The following is a 16,613-nucleotide window of genomic DNA, read 5'->3' as shown; positions in this document are numbered from 1 at the left end:
ACCCAGGCAGCTCCAACGACGCCTACATCCTCAGACACTTACAGGTGCTGGGGCTCTTCAGTGCTCCAGCCCGGCTTGATGGATGGCTGCTGGGTGACAAGGGCTATCCCCTCAGAAGGTGGCTCATGATGCCTCTCCACCATCCAAGAACAGAAGCTGAGCAGCGGTACAATAGGAGCCACACCTCCACAAGGGCTGTGGTGGAGAGAGCCACTGGTCTTCTCAAGATGCACTTCCGATGCTTGGACCGCTCAGGGGACGCACTGCAGTACCCCCCAGATCGTGTGTCGGTGATAGTGGTTGCATGCTGCACTCTCCACAATCTTGCGCTGGAAAGGGGGGACGAGGTGGATGATGAAGATGTTGACAGAATGGATGCGGCTGCACACGATGAGTCGAGCACTGATTCTGAGGATGAGGAGGCACAGGGGAATGAAGAGGGGCTAAACGCTGATCCGGGACTACACCAAGGAGGCAGGGACACCTGTGACACTTTAATCCAAAGAACCATCAGCTAGCTCCACACAAATAGATCCGGAGGACCAGCCTTGCCCGGCACCTAAGTGCTAAATCTGTCAGGTCATCAGCTGCAACTAAGAGCGTTGGATATAAACCTCAATGTCCACTCAAATACTCTTGATATGTATGTAAAATATACAAATGCAGAACAAAGGAGCCACCCTCAGCCGTGGTAACACATCTGGTTTTAATTTTTTCCATCATAAGGTCACACAAAATGAAAGTAAAACATTTTTCAAACATAAACAAATAATAATTCCCTCATCTAGGGCCAACACGAAAGCACTAGTGAGAAACCTGTGGTGTGCCTAAGGTGCCTTATGCTTACGTTTCCAGGTGCTATGTCTTGGTGCCACCCCATCGCTTGGAGTGGCATCTGACACAGCCTGCTGACTCTGCTGTCCTGTTGGCGTTGATGACCTTGGCGGCCGTTCTCTGGCCCATGGAGCCTGTGCTGGGCCCGCCTGGGAGGGAGCTGCCAGTTCCACAGCCGCCATCTCCCCAGTCGTCGCAACCTCACCCGATGAAGCGGTCACTGGGAAAGGGGCGGAGAGGCTGTTGCTGTCATCCAGAGCGCCGTGAGAGGAACCCACAGATACAACAGGCAGCTGCTGCGCCGATGTGAGGTCGTCCCGGACCCCCGTGCTCACCGTCGATGGATGGGCAATGAGCTAGGAATCTTGAAGCCCAGACCATCTCCCACATTGGCAATGACCAGCTGTGGCCACTGGTGCTGTGAGGGCTTGCAGGTCCGAGCCTAACCCCAGGAGGAGCCGCTTATTCTCCTGGAAGCCCCTCTCCACGAGAGTCGCCACTCTCTCCATGGAGGAAGCATGACGCTCTTCCATGAGGCTCACTACAACACTGATGCTCCGTGTGGACTCCTCCACCACGGACACCAAGCGAAGCACAGCCTCATGTATCACTCCCAGATGCTCCCGCACACCCGGCCGCATTTCCTGCAGCTGCTGCATCGCGGATGACTTGAGGCACATCATCACGCCCCGACTCAGCATGTGCCTGGTCCCCTGCAGTCCTCCGACTGCTGGAGCCATCGGCACTCTCTGTCTCTGCCAGCTCCTCTAGGGATTGTGAAGTGCTCTCTCCACTGTGCCCCGGGACACTACCCGATGTTGCAATGCCCACCGAGGTGCTAATATCTGCGCTGGTGCCTGCCTCGCAGAAATGGTGTGACACACATGACAGTTGAGGGCTCTCAGGTGTGAGAGGGGGCATCTGGAATTCCTCCTGGTGGACAGGCTCCGATGATGCTGAAAATAACAACAAGGACAGTGGATCAGTTAGCGTGCACACAGTGACACACTTCATCCCTTTCCCCCGGCTCATTATGCGCTCAACATTCCAGAACCTACAGAGACGAATATTGGTGGGGTGGCAAATAGTCAGGAGGAGATCCAGCGATTACAGGCAGATATAGATGGGCTGGTCAGATGGCCTAAGGAATGCCAAATGGAATGTCATATGGATAAGTGTGAGGTGATGCACTTGGGCAGGAGGAACAAGGTACGGGAACACAAGAAGAATGGTAGGACCATGAAAAGTAAGAAGGGTCAGAGGGACCTTGCTGTGCTTGTCGACAGGCCCATTAAGGTAGCGGGACAGGTACATAAGGTGTTTAAGAAGGTAAATGCCATACTTGCCTTTATTAGCCGAGGAATAGAATATAGGAACAGGGAGGTCATGTTGCAAGTACAGAAAACGCTGCCTAGGCCACAGCTATAGTTCTGTGTGCAGTTCTGATATGCGCTTCACGTGAGGGATATGATTGGAGTGGAGAGAGTGCAGAGGTCACTGACCAGGATTTGGCTGGGCTGGAGAGTTGGAGTTATGAGGAGGCATAGCATAGACTTGGGTTATCTCCCCTGGAGCAGAGGAGATTGAGGGGTGACCTTATTGAGCCTTATAACATTATGAGGGGCATAGATAGGATTTACAGAAAGGAACTTTTCCCCTTGGTTGAGGGATGAGTAACCTGGTGGCATTTATTTAAGCTAAGAGGCATGAGGTTGGCAGGTGAGGTGATGAGGAACTTTTGCACACAGTAATGTGCACACAGCACTGGCTGAAAGGGTGGTGGACACAGAAACGCTCCTAACATGTAATAAGTATTTAGATGTGCAGCTGTGATGCCATGGCATCCAAGGCCATGGGGATAGTGGCTGGAAATGGGATAAGGTGACTTTGGAAGGTGGTTGACACATGCATCTTCGAAGGGCTGAGGGACCTTTGTTTATGACCCACGCCTCTGAATCTATCAGTCTGTGAATGAGTAATGTTGCAACAATAACGATTCAAACAATCATCAGCGCTATGGATGGTGGGAAGACATAGCGGATGTTACTGTGGACCTCAAATACCTGGCCACTCCACCCCAGCCTCACCGACACCTGTGGACCTGGGCGCATGGCACCTCTCAAGCTCCAGGACCTCCTGCTCGAATCAGCTCAAAATCATCAGCTGGGCCTGGCTGCCTCCAGTCTGTGAACACTCACAGGCATTGTGAGCATTTTTCTTCTGAAAAAAAAAGACCATTCATTGCGGTTAATCACACATGGACTCTGCACACACACGCCGCACCCCAACCACAGTGGCCCATATGAGGCCTCCAGTGCCTCCTCTCCCCGCTACTGCTGATCAGTCACACAAAGATAGTAAGCCTGCTCCCAACCCACCCACCCCCCCACAGCCGCCATCTTGGATACGTTCTGCGTCCATCACTTTAGGAAACACACGGTATTAACTCCCATAGCAAGGAGGCACAACTAGGTGCAGCGTCGAGGGCAGCAGGTGGTTCTTGGCCACGACACCTTGAGGCTCCCCTTCCAGAATCTCATCACAGTGAATAGGACACGTGTTGGAGTTCTGAGTATGCGCCTTTCTGCCTCTCCTGCAGATTGCCCCCAGACTAGTCATGTGCGACTAAGACCAACACATGGTGAAGGGGAGAACCCATCTCCTCAGGAACCACTGAGGCTGATGTAAGCATGGGCACTAACTGCTTGCCCACCCAGCATACGAGAAATGCCCAACATGATTCAATGCAGTCACGACAGTAAGACTTGGCGGGGGGGGGGGGGCCTCAAAGGCCAAGGCTACCTGCTGGGTTAAATGCTCAATGCCAACATGGTACTCACCCTTCCAGAGCACAACGAATCATTGAAGTGCTTGCGACACTGGACCCAGATGTGCCGCACCACGTAGCTGGAACTCACCACCTCCGCCATCCCCTCCCAGGCACGTTTGGTCATGTGAGTGACCCATAGCCACACAATTTCTCCTTAAACTCCTCTCACTTCCTCCAAATAAACGGTGTGGCTATGGGTACCCACATGGGCCCCAGCTATGCTTGTCTCTTTATGGGGTATGTGGAACACCTATTCCAACCCCCTCCCACAACTCTTTCTCCAGTACATCGATGATTACTTCGGTGCTGCTTCATGCTCTCGTCTGGACCATGAAAAATTTATTAATGTTGCTTCCAATTTCCACCCCTCCATCATTTTCACATGCTCCATCTCTGACACTTCCCTTCCCTTCCTTGACCTCTCTGTCTCAATTTCTGGTGATAGACTGTCCACCAATATCCATTACAAGCCTACCAACTCCCACAGCTACCTCGACTACAGCTCCTCACACCCCGCTTCCTGTAAGGACTCCATCCCATTCTCTCAGTTCCTTCGCCTCCGTCGCATCTGTTCTGATGATGCCACTTTCAAAAACAGTTCCTCTGACGTGTCCTCCTTCTTCCTTAACCGTGGTTTTCCACCCACGGTGGTTGACAGGGCCCTCAAGCGTGTCCGGCCCATCTCCCATGCATCCGCCCTCACGCCTTCTTCTCCCTCCCAGAAACATGATAGGGTCCCCCTTGTCCTCACTTATCACCCCACCAGCCTCCGCATTCAAAGGATCATCCTCCGCCATTTCTGCCAACTCCAGCATGATGCCACCACCAAACACATCTTCCCTTCACCCCCCCTGGCAGCATTCCACAGGGATCGTTCCCCCCAGGACACCCTGGTCCACTCCTCCATCAACCCCTACACCTCAATCCCCTCCCACGGCACCTTCCCATGTAACCGCATAGGGTGCAACACCTGCCCCTTTACTTCCCATCTCCTCACCGTCCAAGGGCCCAAACACACCTTTCAAGTGAAGCAGCATTTCACTTGCACTTCCCACAATTTAGTCTACTGCATTCGTTGCTCCCAATGCGGTTTCCTCTGCATTGGAGAGACCAAACGCAGACTGGGTGACCGCTTTGCAGAACACCTTCGGTCTGTCCGCAAGCATTACCGAGACCTCCCTGTCGCTTGCCATTTCAACACTCCACCCTGCTCTCATGCCCACATGTCTGTCCTTGGCTTGCTGCATTGTTCCAGTGAAGCTCAACGCAAACGGGAGGAACAGCACCTCATCTTCCGACTGGGCAGTTTACAGCCTTCCGGACTGAATATTGAGTTCAACAATTTTAGATCATGAACTCTCTCCTCCATCCCCACCCCCTTTCCTATTCCCCCCCCCCTTTTTTTTCTCAATAATTTATATAGATTTTTCTTTTCCCACCTACTTCCATTATTTTTAAATGTATTTCCATCCATTGTTTTATCTCTACCTTTTAGCCTTTTTTGATTCCTTCACCCCACCCCACCCCCACTAGGGCTATCTGTACCTTGCTTGTCCTGCTTTCTACCCTTAACTAGCACATTCCTCAGATAATATCACCACCTTCAACACCTCTTTGTCCTTTTATCTGTGACATCTTTTCATTATCTCCACCTATCACTGGCCCTCTATCCAGCTCTACTTGTCCCACCCCCCCTTAAACCAGCTTATATTTCACCTCTCTTCTATTTTTACTTAGTTCTATTGAAGGGTCATTCGGACTCGAAACGTTAACTGTGCTCCTCTCCGCAGATGCTGTCAGACCTGCTGAGTTTTTCCAGGTATTTTTGTTTTTGTATACGCTACATAATCTCCCTGAGGCAGAAAGCTGTCACATGAGCACGGACATGTTATTAATGTAAAATAAAGTTTTTATTTGATTTTTATTTGCTTTTGGGAACCTCACCCCGCCCCATGGATGAGGTTTCCAAAAAAGTGCAAAAGCCGCTCGGCCTTTTCTTTTAATTAACTTTTTAATGGCCTTAACAGGCCTTTTAATTGTAAGCAGGCGTGCTGCTAACTGCAGCGCACGCCCGCCAACAAAAATACCGCATGAGCGCGTGATGACGTTGGGATGCACGCCCAATGTCATCGCGCATCATTTTACTCTCAGTCGAGTTGGGCGCGTGCCCACCTCCTGAGCTAAAATTTTTACCCTAAGATTAAGTTAACAGAGTTGGCAGATAAGTAAAAATTGGGGTTACATGCTAGGAAATCAGCTATAATTAAAAATATAGCGCAGCATCTACAGTTGAAAGTGATACCTGACACTTGTGAGTCACAGCTGGAGGCAGTGAGACCTCAGATACAAATGAAGACACTTGAACTTGAACAAGCAAAAGAACTGAAAAAGCTTGAAATAGAAGTGAAGGGAAGACAAAGGGAATTTAAAAGGGAGCAAGCAGAAAGGCAGGAGAAAGAAAGGAAGCTGGAACTGGAGTTTCATGCAAGAGAGAAGGAAAAAAGAGAGTCAAGGGAAAGAGAGATAGAGAAAGAGAATATCTGCTTAAAAGGCGGGAAGTTTAAAAAGAGATCTCAGATTCTGAGGCAAGTTCTGAAGATGAAAATACCTTTAATGCAAAACCCCAGGGGTAGATGTTTAGATTTGTTCAAGCTCTTCCAAAGTTTGAGGAAAAAGATATTGAAGCATTCTTTATATCATTTGAGAAGATAGCTAAACAGATGAAATGGCCACAGGAAAACTGTACGTTATTGTTACAGCCTAAGTTGGTGAGTAGAGCGCATGAGGTATATGCTTCGCTATCTGAAGAAGTATCGGTGAATTATGATGTAGTGAAAAAGGCTATTTTGAGTGCATATGAGTTGATTCCTGAGGCATACAGGCAGAAATTTAAGAATATGAGAAAACAGCCTGGGCAAACTTATATCTAATTTGAGAGAGTAAAACAAAATAATTTTGACCGGGCATTAAAAATAGAGACAACATATGAAGCTCTTAGGGAAGTAGTTCTTTTGGAAGAATTTAAAGATTCAATCCCTTCTGTAGTGAGAACTCATGTGGAGGAACAAAGAGTTCAAACTGTAAGGCAAGTAGCAGAGATAGCTGGTGATTATGAGTTAGTGCATACAGCTGAACCTATTTTCTTTGTTCAAATTAGAAAAGGATAGAAAGTGGGAAGGTGAAAGGAAGATAGGTAGTCAGGGAAGAAAAGTAGTAGTTGGAAATTCCGGAGTAAAAAGGAAGGTGCTGAGGGTATTGGAAAGTTGAGGCATTTTCATTGTAATTAAGTGGGGCACACAAAGTCAGTGTGTTAGAAATTGCAGGGAAAATCTGTTGGTATTATTGTGGTGCAGAAAAGTTTTGGAAATACCAGTACTGTCGGTTCTGAGGTTCAGGCACAAGAAAAAATAATTGTTTGTGTACAAGTATAACAGGAAAAATCAGTGATGGGTAAAGAAGTGGGAATGTGTTCACAGTTTACCCAAGCAAATTCTGAGGAGCAGGTTGAAGAAATGTTTAAAGGTTTTGTGTGTGAAGGGAAAGTCTTTCCATGTGCATAGGATGGAGTAGGTATAGATGTTAAAATTTTAAGGGACAAAGGGGATATACAATCCTTAATGTTGTGGGATAGTGATATTTGTTGTTTAGAGGGAGTATTACGGGGGCAGGTGATAATAAGTGGGGTTCATGGAGATGATAAGCCTATCCCCTTGTGGAAGATAAATTAAAGAGCAAATGGAAAGCAGGTGAAGTTATTATTGGGGTGGTGGAAAAATTGCCCATTGCAGGGGTTCAATTTATTTTGTGTACTGATATAGCTGGGTCACAGATGTGGGTGACGCCTGTGGTAGTTGAGCAGTCTGTAGAAGTGTTTTCAATAGAAGTGTTACAGAAATAGCATCCTGGATTGTTTCCAGATTTGGTGGTAACTACATCACAAGCTCATGGATTGAAACAAGAAAAACATGAAGGGCAGGCAGTTAAAAGGCAAGAAGAAGGTATTGAAATCCAATTAGCTGGCACTGTGTTTGATAACATTGTTCAGGAGGAAAGGCTACAGGACAATTCAGCTGTGTTTAACTCAAGGAGGTTGTGGAGTTACAGAAAAAAATGATTTGCAATTAGAAGAGTTATATCAGAAACAGAAGCAACATATATTCCAGTATGATACTACCTTAAGGGTGACCTTTTAATGAGAAAATGGATGATGAATCATGCCTCAGAAAATGAAAGCTGGAGAGAGGTTCATCAGATTGTTATCCCACTAGAGTTTGGAAAGAAGATTCTGAGAATTGGTCATAAAATTCCAATGGGGGGATATTTCGGAATTAGGAAAACACAGAAAAAGATACAGAGGTATTTTTATTGGCCAAGATTGCACAGTGATGTAGTCAAATTCAGTAGAACATGTCACACTTGTCAGGTAAGAGGGAAACTACAAGCAATGATTAAGCCAGCACCTTTACTCCCAATACCAGCGTTTGAAGAACATTTTTTACTAGCGTCATGATTGATTGTGTAGGACCCCTCCCTAAGACTAAAAGTGAAAATCAGTACTTACAAACAATAATGGATGTGCCTACCAGGTTTCCTGAAGTGATACCTTTAAGAAATATTACAACCAAGAAGATTGTGGAGGAGTTAACTAATTTTTTTTTACAAGATATGGTTTACCTAAGGAAATACAATCAGATCAGGGTTCAAATTTTATGTCACAACTGTTTAAGCAAGTAATGAACAGTTTGGGAGTAAAGCAGTTAAAGTCAATATCTTACCATCCGGAGTCACAAGGAGCTTTGGAAAGGTGACATCAAACTTAACAAACTATGATGAGAATGTACTGTCAGGATTATCCACAGGATTGGGATAAGGGAATTCCATTCTTGTTATTTGCTATTAGAAATGTTCCTAATGCATCGACTGGTTTTAGCCCTTTTGAACTAGTTTATGGCCATGAGGTAAGGGGACCACTGAAATTGATTCATGAGAAATTGGTGGGTCAAAATTCAGAAACTATTCTCGTGGATTACCTATCAGATTTCAGGGAAAAATTGAACAGAGCATCTGAGTTGGCTAGGGAACATTTAAAGATGCCACAGCAAGTGATCAAATGAAGGCTGACGAGAAAGCGACAGCTTGCAGTTGTTGCTGGGGAAAATAGTGCTAATTCTGCTACCAGTAATAGGTAACTCATTAAATGCAATGTTTAGTGGAAGAGAGGAAATAGGTAAGTGGGGGATGGTAAAGGATGGGGGAGTGAAAGTAAAACTGAATTAGTACCATGCTGTCCAAATCGAAAGTGAAAAGAGAGTCAAGGTGTTGAGATCAGATGTTGCATGGGGGCTGATCATTGGGTGGAGGGAGATGCAGGTCAGTTCAACTGAAAGCGAACCCCAACAGGCAGCTTTCAAAATGCTAAGGACATTGAGATGTGTGTGAAACATGAAGGATCCGCTTGCATGTGAGAGTGCTTGCATGAGGTGCCGAAAGATATTGCCACACGTGCACTTTTCCCTCCAGAATCACTCATGGGCCGACTGCTCCCTCTGTGGTGATGGGTCTTCTGGGCTGCTTATTTCCACCTCTTCACTGGAGGAGGAGTCCTCTTAGCTGCATATAAGGGCATGAATGGAGCTGAGGGGCCGGTTGGCTGTGGGTATTGGCTGCTTGGCAGAGCTCCCTGTGAACCAAAGTAGAGATAATTAGCGCATGGCAGCAGTCAAAAGCAGGAGAGAGGGCACTCACAGTTGTGTTGAGGGAGGGATGATGTGGTTCAGATTCCTCAGGTAGGTGTTCACTGCCGATCTCAGTGTCACCGCAGGCAGGAGCCACATCCTCACCAGTCAGCAGGAGGACGCACTCCTCATAGTGAGTGAGGGGCCTTATTTGGGCCATGCCAGCTCCCCCGGCCTGGGACCTCTCACTGCTGTTGTGAGCAGGCTTCTCCTGCATGGGAAGAGATGTGAGCAGGACACATGGCACTGTGTGGAATGTTTGTGTGGTGAGCGATGTCATGGACAGGAATGAAGATGTTAGCTCGAGAGGATATGAGCCTGATAGAGATGTGAGGGTGTGTGTGAGAGTTAGTGGTGTTGTCCCTTGAGGTATGAGATCCCTGTGGATGTGTGATGAGTTTGTGAGTTGAGTGTGATGAGAAGGGTGAATTAACATGGTGAAACAGATGAGGCCATTCATCCTGTAGTGACACTGGGTGGCTGTCCTCTTTTGCAGGGCATTGGTGTTGACCACTGCCTCCCAAGCCTGGTTGGTAATGCAGCTGGCCATCCTGCAGCCAGAGCAGGGGTAGAGGACATCGCAGAGATCCTCAACGGCATTCAAAAGGCATTTCAGTGACGCATCATTTAACCTGGGGGCTGCAGTCTTATTGCCGTTGTGGACATCTTCCCTGCAGTAATCGTGGCCTGGAAGCACTGAGGTGTGTACGCATGGCTAGACTTTAAATATGGCGCCCGGTGTGATGAAGCAGTGAGGTGACGAGCAGGCAGGTGGACGAATGAGAACCCACCCACCATGCAAAGGGCGTGTTTCCAGGGAATGCATAAATAATGTGGCGGGTTTGAGATGATACGGCGTGAAAACCCGCCATTGCTACCACACTTTATGCAAATCTAGGACCATTCTGCCCATTGTGTGAGCTTGAGAAATGGTGGTGCTTAAGTATTACTTCGAGACCATCTTCGACAACCACCCCACACCCCCACCCCGTGGCTCTTGAAACCCCTCCCATCGTGCTTGAAGAGCATCATGTGCAGGTTTCCCTCCCTCCTGATCACTCTCCTTCCTTGCCCTCCAATCCTGGAGCCCATCATGATTGTCAATTATACCCCTGTCCTCCCCCACCGAACCACTTGATGTTGATGTCCCAATGTAGGCCTGACCCCTCCCCAACCTGAGGTACATTTCACTGTGACTTACTGAGGCTGCTCCCCCTCCGCCACCAATAGACCATCGAGTGTGCCCCCCAATATTACCTGTTCTACAGCCTCTATATGCCTCTCTTGACTGTGACTATGCCATCTGCAGCCCAGTATCAAGCCGCCAACCACCAATCCTCAGAACTGACGTGTGTGAGGGAATGACCATGCCCTGCACACCATGCAGTATGTAAATTCAAGAGGATATGAGCCTGATGGAGATGTGAGGATGTGTGTGAGAGTTAGTGGTGTTGTCCCTTGAGGTGTGAGATCCCTGTGGATGTGTGATGAGTTTGTGAGTGTGTGAGTTGCGAGTGATAAGAAGAGTGAGTTAACCTGGCGGAATGGATGAGACCACTCATGCTGGGCGTGACGGACACAGGACTGACTGGCCCTCTCCCTCCCTGGACTGGGACCAGGACAGGCGTGACATGCACAGCCCTATAAGTGTGTGGCTTCTTCCCAGAACTGACTATGCTTTCTTGCCCCAACTAATTCCCCACCCCCGACCCTGGCCAACCTCTCATCTGTCCCTGTGCTTCCTTCCCCAGTTATCAGCCCCCAGTCATGTGTCTCTGTGCTCTCTTCCCCAGTCATTCGCCACCCCCTCCACCACCCCCTCCACCACCCCCAGTCATGTGTCTCTGTTTTTTCTTCCCCAGTCAGCTAACGCAAGTTATGCGCATCTGTGCCCTTTTCCCTGAGCTCCAGCACCCCGCCCATCCACCAGCCAGCCAGCCACCCACCCATGGTCAAACCTTTGCCTTCCAGCCCCTTCCCTTGCCTCTGTCTTGTGTCAACAACCACATCCCTCCCACAGTCAAGCCTTCGCCCTTCAACCACTACATCTACACCGCCCCCCCATGCCTTCCTGCTGGTCTCATCCAAGCAGCCTTGGCCCTGAGCCCCCCTTCCCCCACTATATCTGCGCTGGTCTTGCCTGAGCAGCCTTGGCACAGAGTTAGCAGCCGCAAGCGCAAAGAAAGGTAGGCAAGTGCTACGTTCACACGCCTCAAGGTCACAAGTGAAGTGCAGTTTGCCAGGTACATGTCAATTATATGCAGTCATGAATCACACTGGTCTAATTTTCCGCTGGTGTGGACATTGGATTTGGAGTGGGGGCGTGATTCCAGCAAGCTGGGCTTTTAATGAGTTTTCATAATATTCAAATACATGCAAATACTGTTGCTGACATAGTGCAGCAGGCTACCCAACCTGCTGTGAAAGTTGGGAGTGGAAAACGTCAAGCTATTTGTAGGTCAGCGGGAAACTGAATTTTGGCTGGACTCCACAGATTCCCGTCCTTCCTGCCATAATGCCTACTGCTGGCAGGACCAGAAAATCCCATCTATCCCAGCAGGTTTCCATTTAAAGACATTTTTATGATAGATAAGCTGGCAGCCTGAAAGTCACCTTTACTGCTAATAACATTTTTTAAAACTTCAGTGTTTTAAAATTCTTTTTTTTCCCCCAAACTGCCACGGTGAGATTCAAATTCATGGGACAGAACTTTGAATCTGGGCTGGGACCCGAACATTATTTCCCCGTCCCAACCCTATGGTGCGTCAGCGTGCGATATACAACACGATTTTAGACAAGCGGGTCAATTAGTAGCCAGGGAATGTCGTGGACATCCAGTTAGGGACAGTGGAGGTGAAGTCAGCTGACACCTCTGTGCATCCCAGCGCGGGTGTGGGCAGCTACTCCTCACCATTGCTTCGTCCTCATATCTGATTAGCTCAGCCCCATCTCCACGTTTGTCCTCCTTTCCCTCTGAAGCGAGTGGCTGCCTGGACCCCCTGGTATGCCCTTGTAGGGTCACTATCGCCTCTGCGATGCTCCTGTGCCTACAGTGTTACCTCTATGTTACATTTGCAGGCCCACTAGCCACCCTGTGCCTGAGCAGATCTCTGAGCCATTCTGTTTTAATTCACTGATGTTAAATGAAACCGGCCCTATGGCTGTCTCCCCACTGGGCTGCTGCCTCTTACTTGGGGCACCATTCTTCATAGTTCCCGTGGCTGAGGACAAAATTGCTTACAGTCTGTTGTGTTCAATGATTTAATTGTTCTATGCTTGATTATGTGAGTCTAATTACTGATCCATGCTCACTGTGCTTGATTGGTTAAGCCTGGGTGTGGACTCAGAGACAAGTAAACAGACAACACAGAAGCTACTAGAAATTAAGGTAAAAGTTTGGCGTAGGCATTTTAAAATTTTGTATAAAACTCTGTGAATAAAGTTCCTACACGTTAGGGCAGAATTGTTCCAGATTTGCAGTAAGTGCTGTAGAGGGCAGGAAAAAGAATGTTGTGCTCGCTGGCCGCAATGGTGGCTTTTCATATCGTATTATCCCAATCCTGACTCATTAATCATGCATCCCCAGGAAACATGCCATTTCGATGGTGGGTGGGCTCTCATTTGCCCGCCATGCCGTCACCTCACCGCTTCCTCATGCTGGGTACCATATTAAAAATGTAGCCGCGTGCATACCTCTCGGTGCTTCCAGCCCAGGCCTGCTGCACAGAAGATATGGCCCCAAAAGGCAAGACAACTGCAGCCCGCCCCCCCAATTCAGTGACACATCCCTGGAACGCCTTTTGGATGCCGTGGAGGCCTGCCACAATGTCCCCTACTCCTGCTCTGGCCACAGGAGGTCCAGCAATCTCACTGCTCCAGCTTGGTGGGTAATGGCAGTGGTGATCAGTGCCAATGCGGCTCAGAAGAGGTTGGTCACCCCATGCAGAAAGAGGAGGAATGATCTCATCTGTGCCACCAGGGAAAGGCATCTATCTTATCACTCTAAACTCACACATTCAAGCCCATCACACATTCACTGGCATCTCACTCACTGCCAGCTCAAGGGACATCACCACTCACTCTCTCACACACACCCTAACATCTCTATTGGGCCTCATCTCCTCAGGGGCTACCTTCTTGGCCCTCACCATCTTGAAGCCACTTGGACAGATCAACATCTGCCCCAGCACACACCCTGGGATAGGTCCCTTTCCCAGTACAGCCCAAGCCCTGCAGCCTATTCCCTTGCCTGGGGCCACTTCTCCCCCTTCCCCAAGCAAGCCCTAGTTCTTGTAAGATTGGAATCCCCTCTAAACTTACTTTATGAAATAGAAAACCCCCAAAACCGATGGATACAAGTACTGCAAATAAACAGGCCAAACCTCAACATGATAAACACACAGAGGCAGGCTATACTCTCAGGGGTTAATTCTCAAAACATTCCAATATTGAAGCAAAACCGATACTATGAAAGGCCATTGGGACATTATCACAAAAATGACACAAGATAGCTGCCATCAGATAACTCTGTTAAGAAGCTGGGAAGGCCATTGTAACAAATTATCCCAGACAACAGCTATCATACAAACAACATCAACAGCGACCAAGGAAGAGAGGAACCTGTTACATGCATATCAGCCTGGGAGCCAGAGATACTTCACTTGAATGGGGCCCATTGTTTCGGTTGTGGAAACAACATCAGCGATGAATGGGTCTGTCTGGACCAAGACATGTAACAGACTAAAGAGATTCAAGGGTGCTAAGCACTGACCATCTGCTAGGATGACTGCAGGAAAAAAATGTTCATCATTCACCCTTGATGAGGCCACAGCTGGAGTACTGTGTGCAGTTCTGGTCACCACATTATAGGAAGGATGTGATTGCATTGGAAGGGGTGCAGAGGAGATTCACCAGGATTTTGCCTGGGTTGAAACATTTAAGTTATGAAGAAAGGCTGGATAGACTTGGGTTGTTTTAGTTGGAGCAGAGAAGACTGAGGAGTGACCTGATCGAGGTGTACAAGATTATGAGGGGCATGGATGGGGTGGATAGGGAGCAGCTGTTCCCCTTAGTTAAAGGGTCAGTCATGAGGGGACATAAGTTCATGATGAGGGGCAGGAGGTTTAGGGGGGATGTGAGGAAAAACTTTTTTATCCAGAGGGTGGTGATGGTCTGGAATGCGCTGCCTGGGAGGGTGGTGGAGGCGGGTTGCCTCACAGTCTTTAAAAAGTACCTGGATGAGCACTTGGCACGTCATAACATTCAAGGTTATGGGCCAAGTGCTGGTAAATGGGATTAGGTAGGTGGGTCAGGTGTTTCTCATATGTCGGTACAGACTCGATGGGCCGAAGTGCTCTTTTACACTGTGTGATTCTGTGATTCTGTGATTCAGGAAATGTGTTTTGATATTTTCGATAAGGATCATCATAAAAAGTCAAGGTTGAAGGGTTGGCAATGCAGTCAGAAGGAGGGTCAGGAACGACCAACCTGACACACGGACCTACATCTTTTGCCGGAAGGACCAACTATGTGGGAAGTTGTAAGTTATCAGCCAAATCCGAGGGGCATTGGGGCTGAGGTTTAAAGGGTAGTTTAAGGGTAATAACAAAATCCTGAGGGGGTTGGGTTGAATTGAGAAAGGTTTCAGGCAGAAATATGGGGCTTTGCCACTGATTTTTCTGTAGAGGCTTTTTAATAAGCTGTGGGTTTTTTTATGTGTTTACTGGAAGCTGAGGTTCAATTGTGGAGTGATTTAAGCCGGGCTAACTAATTAAGTGTTGTGTAGTGTCATTTACACTAGTTTAGAGCTCTTGTATTAGGGCGTCAGGAGTGTTTTACTAAACAGGTTTGTGATTGAGCCAAACCCCGTGTCTGTGTAATTTTGTCCATTATAACAGCCTAAAGCCAAGAACCACTAGTAATGGGAAATGGGAGTGGAAACCGCTTGCATATGTGGCGATTGCAGTGGGACTTTAAGGTCAAGGACAAATTATGGACAGGGGCAAGGGCAAGAAACCCTCAGTGGAGGATAGACTACCCAAGAACGTGGAAAGCAAGTTGAACTTTTTTTGCATTGTGGCTGCAGGAGCTGTTATGCGCTAACTGTTTGGAGGAGAAGGCAGCCGAATGGGCAGGTAATAGTGCACACAAGAAAGCAAAGGAAAAGGCATCTTGGCTACTGTGTTTGCAGAGGTGAAATCAAATTCTAATGGAGAAACTTAAGCAGGTACAGGAGGAAAAGGAGGAGTGGGAGAACAGGGCAAGTGATCCAGAAGCCATGGTGGATCAGGTGGCGGCAGAATTAAGCAGCAAAAGGCAGGAAAGGAGAGCACAGGTAGAGCATTTGCAATGCCAGGTTACGGAGTGTAAGAGGGAGTGTCAGTCTCAACAGGAGAAAAGAGCCAGGAATCTGGAGAGGGCTGCCAAGGCTGAGGGACAGCAGAAAGATGTTAAGGTGGCTTACAGGGTAGTGCAGAGTTGGGCACATGATGAGGCTGACCATGGACTCTGTAGGGAAAAGACCTGGAAGCTGACATAAGCATTATCAGGGCCCAGGGGTATGGCTAACCTCATGGCGCCAGCAGAAGTTGGTATAGGCTGGGATGATGTGGGGAAAGAACTGATGATGGAACTCAGGATAGTGAGAGTCAGCCAGTTCCCAAGGTACTGGGTCCACCAAGACCTATGTGCCCTCTGCGGCAGCATAAGTTCGGCCCACCTCCAGCAGGCAGTGGCCCGGCACCATTGCAAAGTGATTATGTTGTCCCCTATACAACCCTGCAGTTACAGGAGATGTTAGCCAGTGTGCCAAAGCTAAAGCACAGAGGGGACACTTCTATCCACTTCGCAAGTATAGAACAGATAGGGGTGATTAAAAATTGCGACAAAGATGAGATGAAAAAACTGATCTTGTTCTCCCTGGAAGGGAAGTTACATCAAAACTTATCTGCAGCCACTAAGGTGGGAGGAGGCAATACAAATGGTCTGAACTGTGAGATTTTGATTGTGTTGGGATATGGTCAGGACAGCCCATTCTTGCAGGTCAAGCAGACCCGGCAGCAGTGGGCCTGTGTATCTGAAGGCTACTGGAGGAAACCATGGCAGATTAAAACTGTTAGAGGCCACTAGAAACCATTGGCTCAGGGCCCTAGTAGCCCACAGCCTGCCACAGGTTAGAACGATGGCAGAGTCATAGTTTGACCCCGAGGACCTGA

The sequence above is a fragment of the Cetorhinus maximus genome, chromosome 4 (assembly GCF_964194155.1).
Source record: "Cetorhinus maximus chromosome 4, sCetMax3.hap1.1, whole genome shotgun sequence".
Classification (NCBI taxonomy): Eukaryota; Metazoa; Chordata; class Chondrichthyes; order Lamniformes; family Cetorhinidae; genus Cetorhinus; species Cetorhinus maximus.
This window is presented reverse-complemented; position numbering follows the sequence as displayed.